The sequence below is a fragment of the Zingiber officinale genome, chromosome 6A (genome assembly GCF_018446385.1).
Source record: "Zingiber officinale cultivar Zhangliang chromosome 6A, Zo_v1.1, whole genome shotgun sequence".
In the NCBI taxonomy this organism is placed as follows: Eukaryota; Viridiplantae; Streptophyta; class Magnoliopsida; order Zingiberales; family Zingiberaceae; genus Zingiber; species Zingiber officinale.
In genome coordinates this window covers 16,320,548-16,343,634 of record NC_055997.1, presented here as the reverse complement: position 1 = coordinate 16,343,634, position 23,087 = coordinate 16,320,548, and the positions used below count along the sequence as shown (strand labels likewise).

At 38.8% G+C, this 23,087-nt stretch overlaps 1 long non-coding RNA gene across 1 annotated transcript; it reads left to right on the top strand.

Moving 5' to 3' along the window:
* Window positions 1–18,756: 18,756 nt before the first annotated feature.
* LOC121993760 lies at window positions 18,757–21,408 on the top strand. The gene is made up of 3 exons (XR_006115401.1): window positions 18,757–19,452; window positions 19,547–19,650; window positions 21,165–21,408. It is a non-coding gene; the product is annotated as an uncharacterized LOC121993760 (long non-coding RNA).
* Window positions 21,409–23,087: the final 1,679 nt, after the last annotated feature.

The following is a 23,087-nucleotide window of genomic DNA, read 5'->3' as shown; positions in this document are numbered from 1 at the left end:
ATGAGATTTCCTGATCGACTATGCTTTTATGTTAGTTTAAAGTCTCTGGTTCCTCCCATGAAGACCCGTCCGAGTTACTTTATGAGATTTCCCGATCGACTATGCTTTTATGATAGTTTAAAGTCTCCGGTTCCTCCCATGAAGACCCGTCTGAGTTACTTCATGAGATTTCCCGATCGACTATACTTTTATGATAGTTTAAAGTCTTCGGTTCCTCCCGTGAAGATCCGTCCAAGTTACTTCATGAGATTTCCCGATCGACTATGCTTTTATGATAGTTTAAAGTCTCTGGTTCCTCCCATGAAGACCCGTCCGAGTTACTTCATGAGATTTCCCGATCGACTATACTTTTATTATAGTTTAAAGTCTCCGGTTCCTCCCATAAAGACTTGTTCGAGTTACTTCAGGAGATTTCCCGATCGACTATGCTTTTATGATAGTTTAAAGTCTCCAGTTCTCCCGTGAAGACCCATCCAAGTTACTTCATGAGATTTCCCGATCGACTATATTTTGTGTAAAACTAAAATGCTTGCACTAACCTTGTGGTGGTTTAATGTCTTTGAGATTTTCTTAAGGAAAACTGATAGGTTCTTTCTTAAAGCACCCAATTGACGGTCGCTTGAACAAATTAGAAGTGTTTGCTTACTAATCATCATGCTATTTGAGCCATATTTATTTCTTGGGCGATATTCGGCCTACATTATATTTATCTAGTTGAATAAAGTACATAAACTATGAGCATACTTGTCATTTGTTCGTAGGGAAACCGCTTCAAGTAATTTTGATTTGTTCTCTTAGTCATATTCTTGAATGATATGAGCCTGTTAAGTTCGGTAGGGCTGTAAATGATTTGCACTCCAGGGATGGTCAAGAGTTCTTCCTTCAGTGTCCTGGAGATAATATGAGCATGATGCCAGTTTTTCTACCACCTTGTAAGGTCCTCCCCATTGCGGTGCTAACTTGCTAATATCCCCAACAGGCTTAACACGTTTCCATACTAGATCTCCCACTTGAAAAAATCTTCGAATGACTCTTCTGTTATAATTTTACCTCATTCATTGTCGATTTGATGTGAGACGAGTGGCAGCTTTGTCTCTGATTTCCTCTATTAGATCCAACTCCATGAGTCGTTGATCAACGTTATCTTCATCATATAACTGTTTTCTGTCAGATTCTACCCCCACCCCAATTGGAATTACTTCTTCACCCCCATAAACCAGTTAGAAAGGAGTGATCCTTGTAGCTTCCCGAGGTGTAGTATGATATGCCCAAAGAACACTGGGTAATTTGTTTACCTAGCTGCCTCCGACATGATCTAGTTTGGTTTTTAAACCTCTTATAATTTCTCTATTGGTTACCTCTACTTGACCATTACTCTGTGGGTACGTCACAGAGGTGAATGCTTGAATAATACCCTAACTTTTGCACCAATCTAAGATTCTGTCTCCTTGGAATTGTCTTCCATTATCATAAACTAATTTATGAGGAATACCGAATCTGCATATGATATTTTTCCATTGGAATTTAATAACTGCATCTTCAGTAATCCTAGCAAGTGGTTCTACTTCTACCTATTTAGAGAAATAATCCACTGCTACTAATAAAAAATTTTTTTGTGCAGTTGTCATAAGAAACGGGCCTACTATATCCATGCCCCATTGATCAAAAGGGTAGGAGACTATAGAAGTTCTTAATAATTACGTAGGATGATGCGGAATATTCTGATATTTCTGACAAGAAATACAAGTTCTTACCAATTTGTTAGCATCTTCATGTAGAGTAGGCCAGAAATATTCTGCTAGTAAAATTTTGCGAGCTAAGGATCTCCCCCCTATATGACTACCACAAGAGCCTTGATGAACCTCTTGCAAGATAAATTGTACATCTTCTGTGCCAATACACTTAAGTAGCGGTCTGGAGAAAGCTCTTTTATATAACTGCTCCCCTATCATAGTATACTGAGTATCCCTCTTCTTAAATGCCCTTGCTTGTTCTACATCATTCGGAAGAATGCCCTGCTGCAAATATAATATGATTGGTATCTTCCAGTCACCTTGTATTTCTGCCTCATCTTGTCTTTCAATACAAGATATTAATAGGGTCTGCTCCACTGGCTGATCCAGATTCCATGGTGTTATAGCAGAGGCCAATTTAGCTAATTCATCGGCTACTTGATTTTCGGATCGAGGAACTTTTTGTATATTTTCTTCTTGAAATTGAGACTTCAATTTATCAAATGCCTCGGCATATAACTTGAGCCTATCATTATTAATTTCAAAGTTACCTGATAATTGTTGAGCTACTAACTGAGAATCAGAATAAATGAGAAGTCGATCTGCCCCTATATGCCGAGCAGCTTGTAATTCAGCTATCAATGCTTCATATTCTGCCTCATTGTTGGTAGCTCTATAATTCAGCCTGACAGAAAGTTAAAGTCTATCTTCCCTTGGAGATATAAGGAGAATACCAATTCCACTACCTTGTCTAGTTGATGATCCATCCACATAAACTTTCCAAGTATTTTCTTCTTCAGGGCCTTGAACTTCTATAATGAAATCTGCTAGAGCTTGTACCTTGATGGCCGAGCGAGGTTGATATTGTATGTCATACTCACTAAGTTCGATCGTCCATTTGATCAATCGACCCGATGCCTTCGGGTTAAGCAACACCCGCTCGAGAGTACTGTTAGTCAACACAATACTTGTGTGTGTTAAAAAATATGGGCGCAACCTCCGGGTAGTCAACACTAATGCATAAGCCAACTTTTCGAGTGTAGTATATCTACACTCGGCTCCTTTTAATAAATGGCTAGAAAAATACACAGGGTGTTGCTCTTTCCCTTCCTGTCTAACTAACACAGAGTCTACAACATTTTCATTAGCCGAGAGATATACCCACAAGGTCTCTCCTACTATAGGCTTAGCCAATACAGGAAGGGTGGACAGATAGTCTTTCAACTCTTGAAAAGCTTTGTCACATTCTTCATCCCATTGAACTTTGTTAGCCTTCTGAAGTATCTTGAAGAAATGGAGACTACGATCGGTCGACCTTGAAATAAATCTAGACAAGGCTGTAATCCGGTCGGTGAGTCTTTGAGCTTCCCTCATGTTGCGTGGTGGTTCTATGTTTTGCAGAGCTTTGACTCTTGGGTTGGCTTCTATTCCCCGCTCGGACACCATATAGCCCAGGAATTTTCCTCCCTTTGCTCCAAATAAACATTTGCCTGGGTTTAGCTTGAGCCCATATTGCCTCAATGTCTTGCAGGTCTCCTCTACATCCCTGCATGGATCAATAGCTTGAAGAGACTTAATCAAGATATCATCGACATATACTTCCATATTTCTTCCAATCTGTTTCTGGAAGACTTTATTCATAAGCCTTTGATAAGTTGCACCTGCATTTTTTAGTCCAAAGGGCATAACATTATAACAATAAGTACCTTCAGATGTTATGAAACTGACCTTCTCTTGGTCCTCCTTAGCTAAGGGGACCTGATGATAACCCTGATAAGCGTCCAACATAGAAATGTATTCACACCCAGATGTAGAATCTACCAATTGATCGATTCGGGGTAGCGGATAATAATCTTTCGGGCAAGCTTTGTTGAGATCACGGAAATTAATACATACCCGCCATTTGTTGCCTGGCTTAGAGACCAAGACCACATTAGCTAGCCAGCTAGGGAACTGTACCTCCCTGATGTAATCAGCTTCCATGAGTTTAGTCACTTCTTCCTTGATGATCTGATTTTGTTCTACACTGAAATTTCTTTTTCTTTGCATGACCAGCCGGGCATCTGGGAAAACATGCAAAGAATGCTCCATGACTGAAGGGGAAACACCCATGACTTCTTTAAGCGTCCAGGCGAAGACATCATTGTTTTTCTTCAAGCACTGAACCAGCTCGGCTTTCAATGTAGGATCAAGATCGGCCGTGACATAAGTAGTAGCTTTAGGTCGACCGATTTGTATCTGGACTTCTTCCTTTTCTTCATAAACCAGAACAGATGACTTTTCCTGAATGGCATTAACCTCCATTCTTGGGATTTTCCGAGCAGCGCTGGCTTCAGTTCGGACGATCTCCACATAACATTTTCGAGCTGTCTTCTGATCAACCCGCACTTCTCCGACCTGGTCATCAACAAGAAATTTAATCTTTTGACAGAAAGTAGAAACGACCGCCCTAAACTCATTTAAGGCTGGCTGACCCAGTATCACATTATAGGAGGAGGAGGCATCCACCACCATAAAGTAGGATCTTCTTGTTCTCATAAGAGGCTCTTCCCCTAGGGATATGACCAATTTTATTTGACCAAGCGGTTGTACTTCATTACCAGTGAATCCATATAAAGCTGTTACCATATGTTGAAGTTCACTCGGGTCAATCTGCAGTTGATCAAAAGCTTTCTTAAAGATAATATTCACAGAACTACCAGTATCTATGAAGGTACGAGAAATAGCATAATCAGATATCACAGCCTTAATTATTAATACATCATCATGGGGTATTTCTACTCCCTCGAGGTCTCTCGGCCCAAAACTGATTTCTGGACCAGCTGCTCTCTCCATGCTGCACCCTACGGCATGTATTTCAAGTCTCCATGCATGTTCTTTTCTGGCCCTGTTGGAATCTCCATCAGTAAGCCCACCCGCAATCATATTAATGTTGCCTCGGGCGGCATTGCTCCTGTTTTCTTCTTGCCGAGCGATCATGACGTCAGGCTGAGTTTTCTCGGGTACCTGGCTTGTACCGGCCGGGGTTAGTAATGCACCTTGTTGGGGCTCGACTGGGCGATATTCCAGTTTGAGTGGACTTTACTGTCTGGGGTATTGTTGCCGATAATAATTTTGCCTTTGATAACGATCCCTGTTTGCTCTCTTATTTTTCAAAACAAAACAGTCCTCTATATGATGACTGCTGGTTTTATGATATATGCACCACCTTATTGGTACTTCTTGTTGCATCTCCACATGTTGTACTGCTTGCAGACAATATTCTGGATGATGATGAGGTGGATGAACTGCTCGAGGTCCTCTAGGCGGAGGGACAGGAGCAGGAGCCTTCTCCTTAACAGGAGTAGGAGAAGAAGTAGTGCCTTCTTTTCTGTGGGCAGCTTGAGCTTCTTCAACGTTAATGAATTCAGTGGCACGCTCGATTAAGGAGTCAAAATTGATAGGAGGATTTCTTACTAGATCTTTAAAGAAATCATTTTCATTCAGACCTTGAGAAAAAACACTTATTAATATTTCAGTAGTAGTGTTGGGTACATCGATAGCCATCTGATTAAATCTTTTGATATAGGCCCTAATGGACTCCTTAGATGCTTGTTTAATTGAAAATAGACTCCAGGGAGTCTTATGGTACCTCTTGTTGCTAGAGAAATGGTGTAAGAAAACCTTCTTAAAGTCCTTGAACTTTCGAATAGATTTTTCTGGCAATCTCTTAAACCACCACTGTGCGGCTCCTCCGAGTGTTGTGAGGAACATCCGACATTTCACTCCATCAGAATATTACTATAATAGTGCTACATTCTCAAATTTTAACAAATGATCTTTCGAATCTGTAGTCCCAGTGTACACGCCGATCTTAAGATTTTGATACCACTTGGGAAGCGGATCATCCAGTACACTTTGAGAGAACGGAGAAATGATTCTTTCCGGCGAGCTATCGCTAGCTATCATCTTAACTTTGCACTTCTCCCTGTCTGGTGCCTCACCAGAGGCTTCTTGAAATATAGGCTTTTGTCCTCCCTGTTCTAAAGGAGTACGAAGGAAGGCTCGAGGACGCCTAGTCGAGGAAACTGTAGCCGGAGGGAAATATACATGTTCCTCTTCTTCTAGCTCCTTTCCCCTCTGGTGTTCAGTAGTCAAAATCGCCGGATTATGAGCTACCGGCAGAGTGGCCCCAATATGAGCTTGAAGTTATTGTTGTTGTTGTTGCAAAGCTTTATGTACATGAGTATTAATGCGAAAATCTAGATCTTCGCGGCTAATAGTGAGTAGATTTGATTTTCCAGCTTCTTCCATCTTGTAATCTCAGATTTAGGTAAAGTTCCCACAGATTGCGCCAAATTTGATCTTGTCTGAGAACTTGACAAAATGGAAAGCTAGGGAGAAAACCTACTGCTGATGAAGAGTATTACCTGACTGGATACCGATCTGAGAAACCCAGTGCGGATCAGGGAGAATAAAATCACAGAATGCCCTCCTCGTGCGAAGCTTCAATGACGAGAGAGAAATCTGACTAAAAAAAACTGAGATCCGGAGCTTCCAAAGCTTCCTGCGCACAAGAGACCAACCAACGCTATCGTCAGTAGCCTAAGACTGGGGTGGGAATCCCTGGCTAGGCCCTTCGACGCTCAAGTCAGTGATCTCTCCTTGTGTGGAAGAGGGAAGAAGAAGATGAACAATAGTTGAAAACTAGGGTTGTGAACGTGAGCAATAATGTGAACTTGCTTGGCCAACGGAGAGGATTTCCCTTTTTATACCACTTCATATAGCCTCCGTAGTCATGAAGTGGACCCCGATTTGTTAAAGTTTGTTATGAGATGATGTAAGTTGTGTACTTATGGTAAATGACTTTTAAGGAATCTTTTTTGTACCCCAAATGTACCTTCTTTGTCACCTAGTACCTATAGAAAAGTCTGGAAACACACTTCCCGTCAAATAGGTAAACCTGTTATTCAATCACATACAAATATCTTTATTAAATTAATTATGAGTCTACTTGTCCATCCTGTCTTTATTATGTTGTAGACAGCTTGGTATCATACTATGTTTTGTATTGACCGAAGATTAAACCTAGACCTTGTTCGGTCGATTCATTATTATCGTTCAACTAATCGCTCAATAATATAAAGCTTTGGATCTTTTCATTCTCGGGCGATTATGTATACTTAACTAATTCTAGATATGCCATCTTAAATAATCCTGGCTTTTTATCTTAAACGTGAAAACCCGACCGATATTGATTTATCCTTCCTAAGATGTATCCCGGCCGATATTTGCCTACTCTGCTCAAGGTATTTCTCGATCGGTATTAGCTTACTTTCCTCAAGGTATATATCGGTCGATATTAACCTGCCTTCCCCTAAGGTATATCTCGGCCGATGTTGGCCTACTTTCCTTGAGGTATGTATCGATCGATATCGGTCTACCTCCTTTGAGGTATATATCGGTCGATATTGGCTTACTTCCCTTAAGGTATATCTTGGTCGATATTAACTTTCCTCCTGTGTTGCATATCTCGATCGGTATTGGTCCTCCTTCATCAAGATATAATTCGGTCGATATTGACCTGTCTTCTTAATTCTGCTATCTCCTTTCCCCTTTTTCACCAGGGACCTACTAAACCTAACCCATATCAACTACAAATAAGGAAAGATATCAAACCTTTCTCTTAATCCTTTGTAGAAAGCTATAAAAGGAAAGATTTAAAATTTTAAAAACTCTCTTTTAAAACCATGGCTTCCACAAAAGGAAAGATTTTAAAAATTAAAACACCCTTTTAATTTAATGTGGTCGGCCACCTTGCTTGGGCTCCAAGCTTGGCCGGCCATTAATCTTAGCTCCATCCTTTGGCTTGGCCGACCCTAGTTTGAGCTCCAAGCTTAGCTTTGCCGACCACCAAGAGATGGGTAAGAAGCTTGGCTCTAAGTGGATATAAGGCTTTATAAATATGAGGCTACAATAGGGACCGAGAGGAGAAATTAATTTTGGTCTCCCGATGAGCTTGAGTTTCCCGTGTTCACCCCAAACACTCAACTCAAGTTCATCAATAATATCTCATTCCACTAAAGAGTTATTATTGCACTATCGCACCAATCCCATATTACAATATGGGCTCCTTCTTATCATGAGTGTGTTAGTCTCCCTGTGTTTAAGATATCGAATGCCCACTAATTAAATGAGTTACTGACAACTCACTTAATTAATATCTAGCTCCAAGAGTAGTACCACTTAACCTTATTATCATGTTGGATTAAGTCCACCTGCAGGGTTTACATGACAATCCTTATGAGCTCCTCAAAGGGACATTATCAACCTAGATTACTAGGACACAGTTTTATTCTATAATCAACAACACACCAAATAAATAATATCATTTCCCAATTTATCGGGCCTATTGATTTATCAAACTAAATCACACCCTTTGATAAATTAAAGAAATAAATATTAAGTATATGTGCTTGTTATTATATCATGATTAAGAGTACACACTTTCATAATAACAAAGGTCTTGCTCTTTTTAACAGTCAGTATAAAAAGAAGAACCTCAAATGGTCCTGCTCAATACACTCAGAGTGTACTAGTGTAATTTTAAAGTCAAGATAAACTAATACTAAATTACACTACAACCATTCCAATGGTTTGTCTCATTCCATCTTGGTTGGGAGCAACTATTTATAATTTATAAGGATCTGATAACATGATCTTCTGTGTGACACTACACAACATGTTATCTTCAATATAAATTAAATGAACAACTACACTTAATATATAAATGTAGACATTTGACCAATGTGATTCTTATTTCAAAATAAATGTTTATACAAAAAGCTAGACTTTTAATATACACTCTAACATTAAGTACAGTTGATTCATGTTGGATTAGATTTAATCCTTAGATTTATTAGGGATGATCATATTGCTAATCGTAAGTTGATCAACGAAAGGGAAGGATTGTGTTGATTGAGGATTATTGGAGTCATTCTAATTAGGTTGGGGGGGGGGGGGGTTATTTAGTTATTTATTTTCTATGAAATTAACTAAATATACTATGTGATCGTAGGACTTGGATTCGGGATGAGCGTCTCGACGTGAGATTTCTGGACACGATCTATAGTTAAAGGTGGGTACTTCTTACTTTATCTCTTTAGTACATTGATCTTAGTGTATGAGCTAAAAATTAAGATAGTTACTGTATTCATCTTGACTCCACTCGTATTTTTCTTGTGCTTGAAGCTTATCCACTCGATCTTTGAGCTACTCATTTCTATATCTATACAGTCTCTCGTTGTTGTTAGGATGTATACTAAAAGCCTAGCTTTTTATATGAACATTTATTTTGTAATAAGAATCACATTGGTCAAATATCTGCATTTAGTTAAATGCAGTTGTCCATTTAATTTATATTGTAGATAACATGGTGTGTGGTGTCACACAAAAGATCATGTTATCAGTTCCTTATAAATTATAAATAGTAGCTCACGACTGAGATTGATAGGGACAAATCATTGGAACGGTTGTAGTGTGATTTGGTATTAGTCTGTCTTGACTATAAAATTACACTAGTACACTATGTGTGTATTGAGTAGGATCATTTGAGGTTGTTCAATTTATACTGACTGCATAAAAGAACAGAACCTCTATTATTATGGATGTGCATTCTCTTAATCCCGATATAATAACAAGCACGTATACTTAGTATTTGTTTCTTTGACTTATCAACGGGTGAGATTTATTCGTTAAATCAATAGGCCCGATGAGTTGGGAGATAGTACCATTTATATGGTGTGTTGTTGATTATAAAAGGAAACTATGTCCTATTTATTTAGGTTGATGATGCCCCCTTAAGGAGCTCATAAGGATTATCATGTAAATCCTATAGGTGGACTTAGTTCGACATGATAATAAGGTTGAGTGGTACTACTCTTGGAGCTAGATGTTAATTAAGTGAGTTGTCAGTAACTTATTTAATTAACGGACATACGATATCTTAAACACAGGGAGACTAACACACTCATGATAAGTAAAAGCCCATATTATAATATGGGATTGGTGTGGTAGTTCAATAATAACTCTTTAGTGGTATGAGTTATTATTGATGAACTTGAGTTGGGTGTTCAGGTCAAACACAGGAAGCTCAAGTCCCTCAAGAGGTCAAAGCCAATTCCTTCTTTCGGTCCCTATTGTAGCCTCTATAAAGCTTTGCATTCACCCGTTTCGGTTTTGCTTCCTACCCAAGAAAGGGGTTGGCCACATCCTTGCTTGGTGCCCAAGCAAGGGGCCGGCCAAGCCTGGCTTAGTGCCCAAGATAAGGGTCAGCCAAGCCTTGCTTAGTGCCCATGCAAGGGGCTAGCCAAACCACAAGAAAAGAAAAAAAGAAAAAAAAAAAGAAAAAAAGGAGTTATGAAAAGGGAGATTTTTTTTCTCAACAGAATTGGAGATTTTTTCTAAAAAGAATTATGTTAATTTTTTCTTAGAAATTTTCTAAATTGAATTATATTAATTCTTTCCTAAGAAATTTTTCTAAAAAGAATTATGTTAATTCTTTTCTAGAGATTTTATCTAAACAAAAATTCTATTACTTTTTCTCTTTTTTTATCTGGCGCAAAGGGTTATAAAAGGAGAGGAGGTTGTGCCACAACAATCAATAAATTAAGAATTGATAAGTTTTTCTCCACAACTAAAAACCCTCTCCTTTCCCTTAAGGTCGACACCCCATCCTTTTCTTCTTCCCTTTCTTCCCTCTAGAGTCGGCGCCCCACTTCCTTTTCTTCCCTTTCTTCCCTTTAGGGCCAGCGCCCCATCTTCTCTTGGTGGCCGGAGCTTGGAGGAAAAGAAAACGAAGAGATAAAGCACCTTGGTGGCCGGCGATTTGGAGGAGAATAAGAAGGAGGAGGCATCCCTTTTCTTTGCATCTTTTGATGGTAGGCGGCTTGGAAACAAAAAGGGTTCGGGTGTTTTTGTCATGGTAGATCTTCGCCCACACGATGTCCAAGAAGAGGAAAGGAATACAGCCGAAGATCAAGAGGTCTTTGTCTATAAAGAAGCGTACAACTAGTTTTATTTTCTTTGTATGGATCCTGAAATACCAACACAAGAGGCTAGTGATTTTGTGTTTCGACTTTGTGTTTCGATTTTGTGTATAGATTTTGTATTTCGATCTTGTGCTTCGATTGTGGTCTCTGTAGTTAAACCTAAGGTTACTGTAAGGAGCTTAAATATTCAATTTCTTTGAAAGCCTTTGTCTAGGAAGTGGTGGATGATCCCATAATCAATAAGGCCGAGTGCCTCGCCAACGACTTGGAAGCCAATCCTTGAAATAGATATTTAATCAACTTCTGTAATATGGTTTAACTTTTGAAGAACACATGAGTTAAACTTGGATTAATAATGTTAGGTTTTGTTTAGAATCCAAGTTCAACTTCTGAAAAGCACATGGATTGCTAGGAAAAGTTCTATGCTGGTATAAAATTTTTTTTACAAGGGAAATAGAACGAAATTCTGAGTAACACCCAACAGTTGTTATCCATGATATTTAGCAGATACCAATTACCAGATACTAGATATTAGATATTGGATACCAAATACTAGATACCATGATTACTTATTTTGGATGTTGTATGTTTATATACCTTACTGAGCATGCTGGCTTCATGTAGCATACCTGTTTTCTGTTTATATATATATGATGACTGCTGCATTTTATGCATCATATCATTGCATGCATGCCGACGACCATGTCTCCCTTGTGGTTGAGAGGGTCGTTGGCCAGAGTCGCATGCTCGGCCACTCATGGCTAGTGGTAGCTGGAGCGTGCCGCTTGTCGAGACGTGCTCCCACTCGCTCACTCATGGGTCGTGATAGCTGGAGTTATAAGCAGCAGGGACCCCCGTCGCAGATGTAGCTAGTTAGCTACTATCCAATTGTCCCCTCGGCCACTCGAGAGTAGTGGTAGTTGGAGTGGTGTACAGTCTATCATTGTCCCGGCCTCTCGACCATACAGAGGTCATGGTACAGGGGGGGTGGGCAGGAGTGACCATCCATGTATACATTGTTATTATTATACCTGCTGATGTTGCTGCTTACTTATGCTGTTGTTGCTTATTTATGTTGTTGTTGCTTACTTATGCTAATTTGCTCATGTAGGTTGAGATATATACCTGAGGTATGGGTTTAGACACTGGTTTGCTTATTAGTAATATGTAAATATCTCACATGTTATCCATGTAGTTATGAGCAGTACTGTAGCAGGTCTTTGCTACACCTGACCTTCTATTACTAGCCTAGGATATGGGTTTAGGTATGGACACTTATTATGATATTACAGTTGTATCTATTATTTTTCTACTAGATTGTATACCTTTGTATATCTAGTTCTTTATTATATTCATGCACTATCTATCTATTACCCACTGAGTCTTAGTACTCACCACCCCGTAAACTGGTTTATTTCACCAAGTAGTAGGTAAAGGACTTATGGAGTCGCTTGGAGGTCCTATCCACCAGTCCCACGTCACATCTGAGGATGATCTTCTGGTTTTGGTTTCCTTTGCTATTTGTGTTTTGGTTTTGTGATCTTGGTATTGTAATAATTCGATGTTGACTTGGAGTTTTATCTTGTGGTATCTTGTATTGGTTTGGTAATGTTGTGTCAAGCCGAGCCGACTCACAGTTAGTTGTTTTATTCGTTTCATGTTCGTTATTTTGTGATTTCCACTGTGCTATGTTCCAAACGAGTGGGTTGCATTATTAACTGCGTGGTTATGCTATGTTTCAGCCGTGTGGGTTGCATTATTAACTGCGTGGTTATGTGTATATTCTAGCCGTATGTGGCTGACGTATTTTGTATGTATGTATGCCTCAGATTGTCACCGGTACAAGGGAGATGCTGTCAAAATTTTTCAGTAGGGACTCCTTTGGGGGTGTGATAATTTATTGGTATCAGAGCCATAGGTTTATGAGGCCTATTTTTCTGTGTTTTGGGTTTTTATGATTTGGTTCTCGATGTGACTTTTCGAGTTTTGGGACCTGGCAGTGGCAGGAATCTCCAAGCTATAGGAGGTATGTTGTATACTGTTATCATACACTACTGTTGTTACTTGACTAGTTGTTTATACCATGTATGATTTATGTTATGTCAGTCATTAGTTAGATCCATCAAACACTGCTAGAGATTAGGGATTACAGTCTCATGGGATTTCTTTTACCATACCACCAGTATTATTAGTCTCTGTTATCACTAGTGGTATTGTACAGTATCTGCTAAATATCATGTTGCTTCGGTTAGTAGAGAACCGATTTACCCTTATTGACTTGGGTAGTAGAGGATCGATTTATCCTAGTTGGTTCGGTTTGTAGAGGACCAATTTACTCTTGATGTTTCGGTTAGTAGAGGACTGATTTACCTTTGTTGACTTGATCAGTAGAAGACTGATCCATTCTTGCCGGTGTAGTTAGTAGAGTACTGTGTATTTTTATTAGTTTGGTCAGTAGGGGACCGAATTCCACTATTTCATGAAGATTCTGGCCTTTGGATTATTTTTGTTTGGTTAGATAACCTGGAAGACACATTTGAATACATGATTTGTACAGACGTAGAATGGACTGAATTGGTCGCATACCATTGTTGGTTTGATTAGTCTGTAGATGATCGATGTATCATACTCCATGGGGACTTTGACCATGTACTATATGTACCTGGTAGGATGACCTAGAGGATACATTTGGATAGATGCCCCCACTGATGTGGAAAAGTATAGAGCTAGCTGCTTAACACTTGCGGGATACATCTATTATATAGGTGTATGAAATAGTGAGTACATTCAGATATATGACTTGTATTAGTATGAAAAAAAATATGTGATGTTAGCTATGTATTCTCTACGTGATCAAGCACCACGTGAAGGAAGATGCAGGAGACAAATTTTGGGAACAAGATATTCCTTGGTGAATATCTTGAGGTATTTTGAGAGAGAGTTCTTCTCTACCTCCTTGAGAGACATGATGGTTAATAAGGCAATGGTTAGCCGACTCTCCTAATGTTCTTTCGTGGGAGATTCTGACTCATGGACCAATCGGATATGATTAGATATCCTCAATGATACCTAGAGATGTATGACCCTTAATTATGTGGAGAACATGATGTTAGTTGATTAACACCTATGAAGTTCCACCGTTATCGAGTGAAAGTTTCAGATGATGATCTTCGAGGAGTAAAGCGATGATTAATAGTTATGTTGGTTAGTTATTTGTTGATAGTACTCCTCTACCATGGTGGGCATTGCTCGTCACTTGAGGTTATTGAACCTCAAGTGGAGCAAACGTAGTATGATGTATTGTAAGACAATGGTTAGTCGACTTAGCTAACATTGTCTCTATAAATAGCTCAAGACCTTGACCACACAATCATTTACTAAAGGTCTTGAAGTTTATATGTTAGATCAGGAGGTTCGATATTTTATCGACATTTGTCAAAAGACATTTACAGGTATGATTATGAGATTTGTGGTGATATTCTCTGATGGGTAGAGTTTTTATACTCATATCTTTTGGATGGATCGTATCTCTACTGCTTGGAGAGTTGTTGATTATCGATCAGGAAGTCAAGGGATATCCCTTAGACTTCAGTAGTTATACACCATTGGTAGGATGATGATATACTTATACATCTTGATAGTGTACCAAGATGAGAATTGGTTACATGAAAATTATCAGGTTTGATTGGTGTTGAGGATGGTTTGAGATTGATGGATATTGTGATATCAGATGTTGTGATAGGTTGTTTTCTGATATTCTGTTAGAGGATATTGGTTTTGGTAGCCTATTATTTGGTGCTTGATGTTGATAGTGATATGAGGAGTAGAATGTCTCGATATTTATGGAGTTGGTGATTTTAGTTGATGATCAGATTAGAAACTTATTGCTAGTGGTCTTACTTTTGAATATGTCTGTTGTACGGATGCTATGAGTCCTTGATATTGTCATTTAGGCTTACAGTGTCCTAAATATTTCCATAGAGTCGATGAATTTGGTATTCTTAGGGTATTTGGATTAGTTGATATGGTCTTTAGTGACAATACTATGATTTATGACCGATTCGAGGTGGATCACAAATGCTATCTTCGCATAATTCTAGAGATGCTTCTACGAGAACATCTCTAACCGTAGTTTAGCAAATGCGTATGATGGGCTATCTTCTGTGGTAATTTTGGGGACACATTGTTTCCAGCAGGAGCATATCAGTGGACTCATAGAAGATATAGGTTGTTACCAGTTGGGAGTAGTCGTAGTCTATACAAGGATTCGCAGTTTTCTTGGTCTGACTGGATATTACTGAAGATTGGTTGAGAGTTTCTCCAACATTATTATGTTGTTAACTTGTAACACCCCTAGAAAGCCTAGATAAAGTAAGGGCAATGAGAGTACGAATATAATGAAAAGAATGTGTAGATAGTCTACGTTGAATGTTACGATGGGAAGGATTTAGATGATTATGAAAGAAAATAAAGTTGAGAATATAAATCATCTATGCATGATTTATAATGTATGGAATTAATGTAGACAAAAGGAAGAAATATGAATACATGTATGAAATATTTATGCATAATGCATAATAGGGTAATATATGAATTATTATGTACAAAAGAAAATAAAACGTTAGAAGAGAGATTGAACCTTGGATCTCTTGTAAGGAACATGTATAGGATACCAAAGAGGATAGGAGAATTATTGATAAGGAGAGAAAGGACTAAGTAGTTAAGAATAAGAAAGGATTCTTTTTACTTAAAAGAAAAGGAAGTAAAAAGAAGTAAAAATATGCATAACCAAGTTTTGATCCTTGGTTCTCTTGTGGATGCATGCATGTGTTAACCAAGTGGGATAGAAGAGGATATTGTAAGAGGAGAGATAGAAAATTTTATTAAAGGAGAGAAAAGAGAGAAATTAAGGGAAAGAAAAGAGAGAACTCAAAAGGCATCTCTCTAGAATATTCTTGTCATTTAAGGGGAGAAATGAATAGGGAGGATGAATCAAGTCAAGTTTCCTCCCCTCATCTTAGTATAAATAGGCATGGAGGGGGGACTTCAACTTCATCCTCAACCCACTCATCCTCCTCTCCTCCCTTTGTGCCGAGACCCACTCTCCTCTCTTTTCTTCTTGTTGCCGAGCAACACAAGAGGAAGAACACCTTCTTCCTCCTCACTCTCCCCCTCTTTTCTTTCTTGTTGTTGCCGAGCAACACAAGAGGAAGAGAAGCCTCTTCTTCCTCCTCCTCTCCACCAAAAGACCTAGCCACTCCTCTCCTCCATTGGTGCCGAGCAAAGCAAGCAAGGAAGAAAGGTCCAAGCATGTTCTCAACTCTAGGAAACTTAAGCGAAGAAGGTAAGCTTCCCCTCACCTGTGGTACAAGGCTTTATATATATTTTTCAGATTTTATGAGGATTTTAAAACCTAGAAACAAGTTTGAGGAAATTCGGTTAAGAAGAGCTTCCGAGATCTAGTGAGGTGTAACTAAGTCTACACTACATGATAGATTTTCTATACCATGATATGTGATAGCATAGGAAATGCTATACATAATGAAGAAATGCTATGTTATGTAATATGCCATGATATGTGATAGCATAAGGAAATGCTATACATAATGAAAAAATAAAACTATGTTATGTAATGTGCCATGATATGTGATAGCATAAGGAAATGCTATACATAATGAAGAAATAAAACTATGTTATGTAATATACCATGATATGTGATAGCATAAGGAAATGCTATACATAATGAAGGAATGAAATTATATTATGTAATATGCCATGATATGTGATAGCATAAGGAAATGCTATACATAATGAAAAGAAACGAAAAAGGAAATGCATGAAAGATTGTTAAGGACATGATATGATAGTTATGCATGATATGTTATTTTGTATGGTTTGTACCAAGGGTGGGCTCCGAAAACGCCCCGGGGTCGATGGAATAAGACTCGAGCCTCGTCAGTAATGGGCTTTTGAATGCCCTAGGTCGATGGAGTAAGACTCGGGCCTAGTATGTATGTATGGTAGGGTTCAAGACTTGCTACCTTGGACCTACTTAAGAAGCGCAGCATGATGTATGTACAAACCGGGATCCCCTCTAATGATGATATTAATTTCAAGTACTTATAAGTATAAGTTTTCAAATTCATGATACATTGCCTACATATGTGCTTGAATTATCTGATGATTAGATATTATGTCACGTGATATTATGATATGACTATGAATATGATACCCTTGTATGTTGTATGCTTATGATACCTCGCATGATATTGATATGCAATGATATGAATTCGGTTTTAGTGAGTAGGAAAGGAACTTACTGAGCCATGAGTGCTCATAGCTTACTTTCCTTGTACCGCAGATAAAGAAGCTGGATAAGCTAGAGGAGCAACAGGAGGAGCAGATAGTGATGTGTGTGGTGGTGGCTCGGCAAAGAACGATCCGGACAAATTAATATGATTAGTTATAGAATCAACATATGCACATTTGAACAAATCAGAATATGTGATATTATGCTTAATAAATTAAATTCTTTAAAGTTTTTATTCTTCCGCTGTTATAACTAAAGCATGTACGTAAGTAGTATAAGAACGTAGCGCCACCTTTGGTTGGGTAAGAAGGGTGGGCGTTACATAACTGGACTGTCTAGTAAGGGTATAGAACTTACCTGGACAGATGCTTACGAGACTAGTTTCAGGAGTTGAAATGAAAAGCTGATAACTACACTCGTCTTAGTGTTACTTTCTAGTGTAGATGGATTTATACTCTACACAGATGTATCGTATTTGTCGTTTGGTGTAGTTTCGATGTAGCATGAGCAGAGTAGTCTTATGCCAGTAGATAGAATTCTCGTGTAACAGGAATGAGATTCTTTATTTCTGTGGGAGGTTATGTGGGTTCCTGAGTCACTTCTTATCCGGGAGGAGTTATTGCAGGAAACACCTTGATATAGATTTGTAATACATTCGGGTAACACCCGATGTATAGAGACTTGAAGCATTCTGATAGGTCGAACGACATGAAGTATTACATCACAGATTTTGTAGCTTGATGTCTAGTTTGTCAGCAGGTGAAGGCTGAACATTGGAGGCTAGCAGGATTATTTCAGTAGATTCGGATATTGGAATGGAGTGAATGCATGTTATGATGGACTTTGATGTGGGATTACCCAGGACACGGAGAGGATATGATGTGATTTGGGTAAGCATTATTTGGTTGACTAATTTACTCCCTTTTCATCGATTCGAGGGATGGATTCTTTGGTTCGAATAGTAGTGTTATACTGTATAGAGATTACCGAACTTTATGGCATACCTCTGAGTATTGTATCGGATTGAGATCCATGATTCACCTCACGTTTCTGGCAGAATTGGTAGCAGATCGTCAGTATGGAGCTTTGTTGTAGTAGAGGATTTCACCTTCAGATAGATGGATAGTCTGAGCACATTATATGGACGTTAGAGGTTTTGCTGATAATGTATGCTATGGATTTTGGAAGTAGTTGATTTATCCACAGTTGGTTAGGTAGCGGTGTGGGAGTAGCGGAAGCAGGATGAGTACATAACCCAAAGTCATCTTTTACGGTTGGAGATTTGTTATGATACTTGGATGGGGTGGTATATAAGTATATTGTTTGGTTGTTCCTCTTACATGAGGATTCCTGAGTTGGCCAGTAAATTTGGGGATCAAATTTTTATTAGTAGGGGAGAATGTAAAATACGACACCCAAATAAAAAATAAATAATAAGGTTATTTGAGAAATAATCTTATTGGATTTTTCAAAAATTTTTAGAAATTTTTCGGAATTTAAAAGGGGTCCGTATGACCCATTTTGAGGGGATGGATTCGGGGTACAGAAGAGGCATGTTTGGAACATCATTTAAGTGGGAGTGGATTGAGGAATTAACTTTAGATTTAATTAATTTAAACTAAAGTCGGATTTAATTAAGCTAAGTATATAAGTTTTATTTTTCCCCATTTTCCCTCATTTCCTCCGCCCGAGTTTTCTTTCCCCGATCCTTTTCCCCTTCCTTGTTCTCGCCGGCACATCCTCCCTCCCAGCTTCTCCACCACATCTACTATCGCCGGTGCTGACACGGCTTCGCTGCCTCACCGTGTGTTAAGGGCCGATCGTTCATTGTCACCTGACGTCGCTGATCGCCGCCTATCGCCGATTCAGCCCTAGCAATGGTACTTATCCCGATCCCCTCCCTTCTCCTCTCATGATTCTGCCCTAGATGGCCGACCGTGCCTCCTCACGCCACTGCCAGATGCCATTCCACAGCTGTAGTTGTCGGTTAAGCCCAGTGTCGCGATTATCCGAGGGTCGGCTTACCACATCTCTCTCTCTCTCTCTCTCTCTCTCTCTCTCTCTCTCTCTCTCGATTTGTTGGTTGTGCCCTAGCTCCGATTTGTCGAATATCGCAGCTCCAATTCTCCTGTCCTTGACATCTTGTTGCAGTCTTCTCTTGTGTCCAACTATCGCGACCAGGTGCGAGCCCTAGTTTTAGTTCATTGCTGCATCCTTCTTCTTGATTGGATTTCGACATGGATATGATGGATCGCTACTTGATCTCTTCAGTCGATCTCTGTTTTGGTCAGAGGTTTCGTTCTGTCTTTTTCTTATTTAGGGATTCCGATGCAGTAACCAGGTCAAGCTTTAGCTCCACGAATCAGTTGCGGTTGATGAGGTATACATGTTTTAGTTCAGTTTAAGCTTGATCTAATATTAGGGTGCTGAATTGGGTTTAATGCTTGGACATGGTTGTGATGATTGGTGTGTAGGGAATTTGACATGGCAATAAACAACTCTATCTTGTTCCAACCACAATCCTCGACAGCGAGCATTTCTTCGGCAGTGAATCATCAAGGGAGCATCTGAGATTTGGGTGAGTTATGATGGATTCATGTTTAACCTAACCTAATGTGATTATGGAATGCTTAATCTATGGTGGTTGTGATGGTTTATGAATTAAGCTTAGTAAATTCTTATTGAGATGAATTAAGTACAATTGATTCATGTTGGATTAGATTTAATCCTTGGATTTATTAGGGATGATCATATTGCTAATCGTAAGTTGATCATCAAAAGGGAAGGACTGTGTTGATTGAGGATTATTGGAGTCATTCTAATTAGGTGGGGGGAGTTATTTAGTTATTTATTTTCTATGAAATTAGCTAAATATACTATGTGATCACAAGACTTGGATTCGGGACAAGCGTCTCGACGTGGAATTTCTAGACACGATCTACAGTTAAAGGCGGGTACTTCTTGCTTTATCTATTTAGTACATTGATCTTAGTGCATGAGCTAAAAAATTCATATAGTTACTGTATTCATTTTGACTCCACTCGTATTTTCTTGTGCTTGAAGCTTATCCACTCAATCTTTGAGCTACTCATTTCTATATCTATACAGTCTCTCGTTGTTATCCATGATATTTAGCAGATACCAGTTACCAGATACTAGATATTGGATACCAGATACTAGATACCATGATTACTTGTTTTGGATGTTGTATGTTGACATACCTTATAGAGCATGCTTGCTTCATGTAGCATACTTATTTTCTGTTTATATATATATGATGACTGCTGCATTTTACGCATCATGTCATTGCATGCATACCGGTGACCATGTCTCCCTTGTGGTTGAGAGGGTTGTTAGCCAGGGTTGCACACTCGGCCACTCATGGCTAGTGATAGATGAAGCGTGCCGCTTGTCCTGACGTGCTCCCACTCGCTCACTCATGGATAGTGATAGCTGGAGTTGCAAGTAGCAGGGACCCCCGTCGCAGACGTAGCTGGTTAGCTACTATGCAACTGTCCCCTTGGCCACTCAAGAGTAGTGGTAGCTGGAGTGGTGTATAGTCTGCCATTGTCCCGGCCTCTAGACAATACAGAGGTCATGGTACAGGGGGGTGGGCGAGAGTGACCATCCGTGCATATACTATTATTATTATACCTGCTGATGTTGTTACTTACTTATGCTGCTATTGCTTACTTATTCTGCAATTGCTTACTTATGCTGCTGTTGCTTATTTATGTTGTTGTTGCTTACTTATGCTAATATGCTCATATAGGTTGAGATATAGATATATACATGAGGTATGGGTTTAGACACTAGTTTGCTTATTAGTAATATGTATATATCTCACATGTTACCTATGTAGTTATGAGCAATACTGTAGCAGGTCTTTGCTACACCTAACCTTCTATTACTAGCCTAGGATATGGTTTCAGGTATGGACACTTATTATGATATCATAGTTGTATCTACTATTTTCCCTACAAGACTGTATACCTTTGTATCTCTAGTTCTTTATTTATGTTCATTCACTATCTATCTATTACCTGCTGAGTCTTAGTACTCACCACCCCGTAAATTGATTTAATTTGCCAGGTAGCAGGTAAAGGACTTATGGAGTCGCTTGGAGGTCTTGTCTGCCAATCCCACGTCACATCTGAGGATGATCTTCTAGTTTTGGTTTCCTTTGCTATTTGTGTTTTGGTTTTGTGATCTTGGTATTGTAATAATTCGATGTCGACTTGGAGTTTTGTCTTGTGGTATCTTGTATTGGTTTTGTAATGTTGTGTCAAGCCGAGCCGGCTCGCAGTTAGTTATTTTATTCGTTTCATGTTCATTATTTTGTGATTTCCGTTGTAATATGTTTCAGCCGAGTGGGATGCATTATTAACTGCGTGGTTATGTTATGTTTTAGCCGTGTAGGCTACATTATTAACTGTGTGGTTGTGTGTATATTCCAACCGTATGTGGCTGATGTATTTTGTATATATTTATGCCTCAGGTTGTCACTGGTACAGGGGAGATGTTGTCGAAATTTTTCAGTAAGGACTTCTTTGGGGGCGTGACATATGTGGTTAGTTAAACTGTACATCATGTGATTTCTAAGGCTTTGATTCGAGACGAGCATCTTGATGTGGCATTGTTTAGCACAATCGATAGATAAAGGCAGGTATTTCTTCCTTGGCCTCTTTAATTCATTGAACTTAGTGCATGATTATTTTTTTATTGATGGATTATTTTATTTTACCTTAAATCTATCTACTTGTTATCCTACTTGATACTTATCTGCTTGATCTTAGAATGATCTAGTTATTTTATATATAATCTTGACTATGAATATTTATACTCTATTGTGTACACACATGTAGAGTATGTACTGTAGGAGGATGTCTTGTTGACTGAGTTAATATGTTGATTATGCATATGATATTGAGTGTACACATGATTGGTATGTGCTATAGGAGTGATCATGTTATCTATGCATTTGCATGTCGTGTGTACACACATGTCCAATGTTTACTATCAAAGGAGTCATGTTGATAATACCTATGTTATGTGTACACATGTGTCTAATGTGTATTATTCAATGGATCATGTCGATAATACTTATGTTGGTGATCATATGTATTTGTTGTGATATTAGAGATATCATTATAATTATACCTATGTTGTAGGGTGCATTCGTGTCTAGTGTGTATTTTAGGTGTTGCTACTTACTATATTTGATATTTAGTGGACATCTGTTGGATCTACCCATACCTATAGATATACATAGGTGTTTGATGGATTATATACTGGAAGTATTTATGTTGATTATGTTTTTGCATTGATGATGACTGTTTGTATCATGATTATTACATCATGTTCATCATTGCATTGTATGCTGACAATCAAATATCTCCCTTATGGCTGAGCAGGTTGTCAGTCATTTTTAGTTGATCATTTGGCCACTTGAGGGTGGAGTAGTAGCTTGGAGTGGAGCTTGTCCTGTCGTGCTGGTTCGACCACTCTGTGTAGTGGTGGCATGGAGTCACGCAGATAATACCCTCTTTGTTATGTAACTAGATAACTACTATGCATCCTGCCTGTCTCGACCACATTGATGTTGTGGTAGCTTGGAGATGTGAGCAGTTGTCATAGTCCTACCCGTTCAGTCACTCAGATGTAGTGGCGGCTATGAGCGGAGTGTAGGAGTGGCGCATACATGCATATGCATATGATGCGCAATGCATCTCATGGAGATATATTTGCATACATATCTAGTAGTTACTAGCTACATGTGATTGTGATATCTTGCATTTGCTTGTGATATGATTGTTGCATTTGGTTGTCATGGTTCATACAAGTTCATATATTCTACATGTATATGTTGTCGCTTATATTGCTCAACCGTTACGAGCAGATCTGTTGCTGATCCCTAGTGAGTTTACTGAACACTATGTGTATGTGTTAGTTCTATATTGGGTATGTGTATTCATTATGTCAATTATGTTTTGGTTCTTTGATTATGTCAGTATG